The 6,458-nt window shown below is 44.1% G+C and overlaps 1 long non-coding RNA gene and 2 pseudogenes across 3 annotated transcripts in view; 1 reads left to right on the top strand and 2 right to left on the bottom strand.

The window, feature by feature from the left end:
- The window catches only part of LOC108511996 (putative V-set and immunoglobulin domain-containing-like protein IGHV4OR15-8), an 8,814-nt pseudogene extending 8,538 nt beyond the window's left edge, over positions 1–276 (bottom strand). The window contains exons 1-2 of the transcript XR_001880454.1: positions 161–276; positions 2–77 (exon numbers count right to left, since the gene is read on the bottom strand). The product of XR_001880454.1 is annotated as a putative V-set and immunoglobulin domain-containing-like protein IGHV4OR15-8 (transcript). The remainder of the gene's footprint in view (position 1; positions 78–160) is intronic.
- A 2,677-nt stretch (positions 277–2,953) lies between these two features.
- LOC108511999 (Ig heavy chain V-I region V35-like) lies at positions 2,954–3,408 on the bottom strand (annotated as a pseudogene). Its single transcript, XR_001880455.1, has 2 exons — positions 3,369–3,408; positions 2,954–3,285 (listed from the first exon to the last, which is right to left on the bottom strand). The product of XR_001880455.1 is annotated as an Ig heavy chain V-I region V35-like (transcript).
- Positions 3,409–4,634: 1,226 nt separating this feature from the next.
- On the top strand, positions 4,635–5,788 carry LOC108512000 (uncharacterized). The gene is made up of 3 exons (XR_001880456.1): positions 4,635–4,773; positions 4,868–5,029; positions 5,705–5,788. It is a non-coding gene; the product is annotated as an uncharacterized LOC108512000 (long non-coding RNA).
- Positions 5,789–6,458: the final 670 nt, after the last annotated feature.

The following is a 6,458-nucleotide window of genomic DNA, read 5'->3' as shown; positions in this document are numbered from 1 at the left end:
GCAGGTGAGGGACAGGGTCTCCGAAGGCTTCACCAGTCCTGGGCCCGACTCCTGCAGCTGCACCTGGGACAGGACCCCTGTGAACAGAGAGACCCACAGTGAGCCCTGGGATCAGAGACAGCCTCCCATATCGTCATATCTGCATCCCCGAGACACTCACATCTGGGAGCTGCCACCAGGAGGAGGAAGAACCACAGGTGCTTCATGTTCTTGCACAGGAGGTCCATGACTCTCAGAGAGCATTTCCCATGTGGGCTGGTCCCTGCATTTAAGGAAATGTGTGGTGGTTTCCTGTGGGTGCCTAAGTGAGGATTTGCATGTGGGTGGTGCCTTTGTATGGAGAGGTGAAAAGGGATGAGGGAGGCCCCGGTCTTTCGGGGTCGCCCTGAGAGGAGGATGCTGGCTGTGCCCTCTGAGAACTCAGGTCTTTTCCTGGGACCTCCCCTCACCAAGCCCAGAGTCCTTTTCTTCCAGGTAGGGAAATGTCCTGAAGGAGCTGGTCTGGGAGATGAGTGTGATCATGGATCGAGGACAGATTTTGGAATAGGTTCAATGCTGTTCTACCCGTGAAGATTTATATGAAACCAACCAAACATCCAGGTTATCTAAATTGCCAAATCTCCATTCAAAAACATTAGGGCAGCAGCTAAATATATTCGTCACAGTGAACTTATACAAACCTACATCCATGCAATGTATATTGTAATTCAGAATATCCATCATGTTAGAGGGAATATATCTGTCCCAGAGAGTGAGTCATAAAAAAAAAAAAATCTGAGACCTTCCCTTTTGTGAACGTTTGAAATTTGGGATTCTGCCTGCAATCTCAGGAGAAGGTAGTGGGACGTATCTCCAACCGTGTCAATGTGTGACACTGAGAATGTGGCCTGACCTTTATACAGGTCTGTGTGAATAGATGTAGATTGGGGATCACAGTGAGAATTTCAGTCAAAAACTATAATAGGTCAGCACAGGAGCATAGTCTCATCATCAAGATTAGTGCAATTGCCTTTCCTGGGAACAAGAGAGGACATCTGTGAGCCCTCTCGTCTGAGAGCACAAGGAACTCTGGTTCCTCCCTGACAGGTCACACTTCTGAAACATGGCTGGAAAATGACACTCAAGCCCAGAGTCCTCACCCACATATTTATCATTTCAGGTACACCTGTGTCTGAAAGACTTTCTCCTTCATTGAATTGCATGAACATACCCTAGAGTTTGCGGAATTGCATCTTGGGCATTTGACATTAGTTTGGTGAATTATATAATAAATAATCTATCTCTATGGATGTGGTTAACAGGAGAGTCATCAGAAGTTGGGTGTGTTTCAACATCAGGACAAACCTGGGCTGTCTTGTTAGGACCTGAACAAGTGAGCTGACCTGTGGGACACAGAGGGAAAGAGACAGAGCCAACATCCAGAGCCAGGTGAGCTCCTGACCTACCAGGTGGTCTCTGGACATTTTGTTTATACACATCCAGAAAGACCTTCCTCACCTTCAGGAGAATTATGGACATTGAGGGAAATTGAGATAACTTTTTATTTACAGAGAATAATTCATAGGCTTGTAGACATCTATGTGGGTCTGTACAGGATTGCTAGGATATGCTCATACACAGAACAGAAGAAATAATTCTATTTCATGGAAAGAAAACCAAAGAGCTTCTGAATCGGTAGGAATTCTTTGCTGCAAATGTGTCAGGTCACTAGATCATGTTATGATGCTGGAGGTAACACTTCCCAACCTTGTCCTGGAGACAAAATGCAAAAGAGTAAAGATTCAAGTGAGATTCCTTTGAAAAATACAAGTAATGAACAGACCAAAACAAATGAACCATTATGTAAAGAGTGCTAATGAAATCAAACAATAAATTCCATGTGGAGGTGATGGGGAAGTTCCATCTGACAGCTCATTTTCATCTTTATGGTTACAGAGTGCCCCCTGCAGCCCAGCTCCCACCCTGAAGGGAGGTTTCTGTCTGAGCTCTGTGAGTGAGCTGGAGTCATTGTGAGCCATTCAGAAAAGTAGTTGATCCTACTTCTTCAAACGGGAATTTAAACAATCAACTCTTCACCTTACCCAGTCTATTTTTGTAACTGTGCATGACCCTTGGGAATGCAGTCACCATTTCTTTCATAATGGGAGTTGACTGTGTCATGAAGGTAACAGGAAGATGTGTAAATTTAAAGTCTGGGTACATAAACTGCTGAATTATCAAAGCCTGGAGCCAATCACATTCTATCATCTTGCTTAATTAGTTGCGAATTTGTTTTCAGTTGTTTAGTTCAAGTTTCCATCACTCACTTTCTGCTAAAATAGTCACATACGATAATCTTGAGATATTAAAATAAAAAATAACTAATTTCAAAATGAACGCAACTTCCAGGAGAGATGAAAATTCCTTTGTGGTGAAGGGTGTGAAGGGTGGAGACATGGTTGAATACTGAGGTTGTGTTCACAATTGTATTATTTTAATTAGGGAACTTCTGTACGTCCCTTATATTTATTAGACACTCCCATTGAGAACCTTGATGTAATGTAATTAATTGATGGGTCACACAAAAGCAATGAAGCTGAAGGTTATTGAGCAGGAATTGCTATTACAGCTTTAGCTTTCCTTTAGAACACATTCTTCTACCTGGTGTGAAATTAGCCCAGGTGCACTGATGAGCGTTTTACAGTTAACCAAAGACCAGGAAATGGGCACTCATGTATGTGGAGCAGGGCATGGCTTTGGGATGCTTTGCAAACAAAGTGGCTCCTCACGTCTTCTGGAAAACCCATCAAAAAGGACAAGTTAGGGATCTCTTAGGAGCACCCGTATCCCACATTCATGGCTAATATCACAGTGGAAGTTGATGCAAAATGAGATCATATGGAAGATAAAGAAACTGCTGCACCACTGCCTCAGCTCAGCACAGCTACCTCTTCCCTCAGGGCTTCTGACTCTCTCAGGATGTGGGTTTCCACACTGTCTCTCGTACAGTAACGCACAGCAGTGTCCTCAGGCTTTATGCTGCTGATCTGCAGATGCGCTGTGCTGACAGAGGTGTCCATGGAGAAGACAAACCGTCCTTTTAGCCCTGGGCATAGGGTGGGTTCCCAGTGTTGTTCATCCATCCCATCCACTCAAGCCCTTCTCCAGGGACCTGTCTCACCCAATTCATACCATAGGTGGTAAAGCGGTAACCAGAAGCCTTGCAGAAGACCTTCACTGAGGCCACAGGCTGCTTCACCTCAGGCCCAAACTGCACCAGCTGCACCTGTTACTGGGCACCTGTGGAGAGGAGAGAGGATTGTGTGAAGTCTCACTTGACTGGCCTGATTTCTCTCTCAGCCCTGGAACTGGGAGCCCCTTAACTTTTGCTGCTGCCACCAAGAAGAGGATCCTGTAGGTCCTGTCCATGGTGAGGAGCTGTGCTGTTGGTGGGGTGTGGTCCCGAGGAGGGGTGTGGTTGTTGGTTGATGCTCTCAGGGCACAGAGTTATCTGTATTAACCTCAGTGATTTGCATATTCTTGAAGGATGTTATTTAATAGTCCAATTCCTGACCCAGTATAAAAAAGAACAAATACATGACACGTGGACGACACAATTGTAGAAGCTGAGAGTTCAAGCCGTAATCCTGTTAAAGGCCATGCATCCCCTACACATCCCTGAACTCTGTGTTGACAGAGCTTCCCCCACTGGAGAACAAGCTCCCTCAGGTCACGCACCTCACGTTGAATCCACATTTGAATGAATCAGGGGCAAGTTGAACCAGCTCTAGACCTTAATATGCGAATGCGTTATTTTGGGAATGAGTGTGTCTATCCAAAAATTGCACTGATTTAAAAGAAAGGAGCTCTTCCTGACCTCCAGCTGCTTACTATTAAGATAACTAGCAGAGTTTGAAATCCTCATTGTGAAAGTGGTTCTCATTACAACATCCAGTTTGATAAATGCTCACAATTGAATGGAATATTTATACAAACATCAGAAGTCCTTGTGAAATACTTATATTAGATATTTTTAAAGGAAGTCCCAGGCCCTGAGAGGAACCCCTCCTCAGCCTGCTGTGCACCTGCTCTGGGGCGGGAGCCTGTGCTGGGTTTATCCTGAGTGCTCCCTGCAGCCCAGCCCCTACCCAGCAGGAGCGTTTCTGTCTGAACTTAGAGAGTATATTCCTACCAGTGTATCTAGCCCAGTATTAAGTGGCTGTGCCCTGGCTCAGAATTTTCCTTTAGTGACACAACATGCTTCTCACACCATCTTTTGAAATACTGAATTGGTCTCAGGAAACCCAGAGAACTGTAGAGGGAGACCCGAAGAAAGGATCTCATGCATCACTGGGGAGCCCTTTCCTGGAGCTCCAGAGGCACAGAATCGTTTGACATATGGTGAACCCCAAAACTTCAGGGATTTGGGGGGACTCTGATTTCCTTTAGGGTCCTGCAGTTGATTATTGCACCTGAGAATGCCTGCAGGTGCCGGTGCACGTGGATAGAACTCTAGTACTCAAATCACACACACACACACACACACACACACACACACACACTGTGGCTAATTTTTACATTAATGGGCCCTATGTGTTTCCTTTTTTTCTGGTATCCATGTCAAGGAAAGCACTCCCTACACTTGCACTAAGGCTGAGTATGTGTCTATTTTCTACAAACAGAAGAAAACAGAATACAAGTGGACAGCCGGGAAGTGCGTGCACATTGCATTCACCTGGTCTCACTTTGGAACCCTGCAGATGCCCCATGACAAGTAAATTTGAGGCAATGAAGGTGAAATCATTTCCTTGGTGCTGAAGTTGCTGTTGTCAGAGGCTTCAAATTGCTCTATTTTCCTGAACATTTTTTATCCTATTTTCCTCCTCAGATAGAGTTTGTGCATTGCCACACTCTCATATTTAATCCATATTGACTAAACTGGTGAGACGTAATGTGTGGAACACGGAAGCATTACATGTTCTTACAGATGAATCTTAATACTCTGGTGATCTTCTTTCTCCGGACTGTGCCCGATACTGGAAGTCTCCAGGTGTGTAGCTGATTTTTGCTCTTTTCTCGATGGAACATCACAGGAAAATTTTCATAAATGTGCCCCTTTCTCCTAATTTTAGCCATTTTCATGAAAAAGAAAGGCTGCTGGTATGGGCTTGTAATGGGGATGGATTACCTTTCCCCACATACATAAGGATGTAAAATGGGCTGTCTGCCTGAAGAAGGTCTCAGTGTTTTTATCAGAGATTTGGTCTCCTGGTAATACAGCCATGCAGGGATCTAGGTGGATTCTCACCCTGAGAACCTGGAGGTTCCTGGAGGAAAGGGCGATGAGAGTATGGGGGGTGAGGCTCCCAGGATCTCTCACCCTCATGCTAGTCCACACATGCTCTTTATGTTTATTTAGTTCAGATTTTCATATAACAAATCACACAGCCAGGCTCATTTAAATTATCCATATTCAGGCCATATGGGACCAGCAGCTGAGTATAATAATCACATTGAACTCAGACAAATCTGGGCCCAATCCAATGTTTACCACAGCTCAGAACACCTATAATGACTCACCTAACTTGGAGATTATTTCTTCCTTGAAAGAACTGTAAGGGTTGCTGTGGAGCCTCTGTGGGGTTGGATTTTTTTTGAATCAGCCTGTCATGCAGGGTATTCTGAGTGATGTAGACCTTTACACTTAGGAGGCAATTATTCCTAGTGACATGGAAATGGCTGGCAGCCCTCAATTTAGTTAATTCCTTTGGTTCACCTGAGTGTCTACAAGAATCCGACGAACCTCAGGACTCTTCTTCAGGGATGATTCTGAAGATTGTCAATCAACTCAGTGCTACAGACAGGGAGCTAATGGAGGATTCTCAGTCCACTGATACATTGGGCCAGCAACTTAGGAAACATCCAAAATGAACCATTTTGTCAATGCCAATCAATATTAAATTCAAGAGTCAGGATTTTCAGTAAACTGGAGCGTAAAATTTTCATGATTCTTGACAATGGGGTCTCAGACTTCGTGGTATGCAGAAGAAATGAGCTCATCATGGTTAGACAGAAGCTTCTTTTCCTAGGACGTTAGTTTTTGCAAACTAAAGCAACAAAGAAGTGGTTTCCTGAGATCCTTGTGGAACTCCAGTCCATGAGAACTCCAAAAAAAAATTCTCCCCTCGCAATTTTGTGTTTTATGTCTTAAACCGTTAAGAAAACAACGAAAAAAATCTACAAAATTTGGAAGCCTACTGCCAGCAGAGATACGATTGTTCCCCTAATTGAAAAATAGGACCAGGTATTCGTAAAGTAGACTTTAGTGGGACTCACAACTTACACAGATTTCTGTGACCTGAAAAATTTCCCTAAGAAGAAATCATCCTCTAGACATGCTCAGGTATCAGACACAAGGTGTATATTTGTGTATAATTAATCTGTACAAGCCTTTGGCATATAAACATTCTCCATGTTAA

This window comes from Rhinopithecus bieti, unplaced genomic scaffold (genome assembly GCF_001698545.2).
Source record: "Rhinopithecus bieti isolate Rb0 unplaced genomic scaffold, ASM169854v2 scaffold_29831, whole genome shotgun sequence".
In the NCBI taxonomy this organism is placed as follows: domain Eukaryota; kingdom Metazoa; phylum Chordata; class Mammalia; order Primates; family Cercopithecidae; genus Rhinopithecus; species Rhinopithecus bieti.
This window is presented reverse-complemented; position numbering and strand designations above follow the sequence as displayed.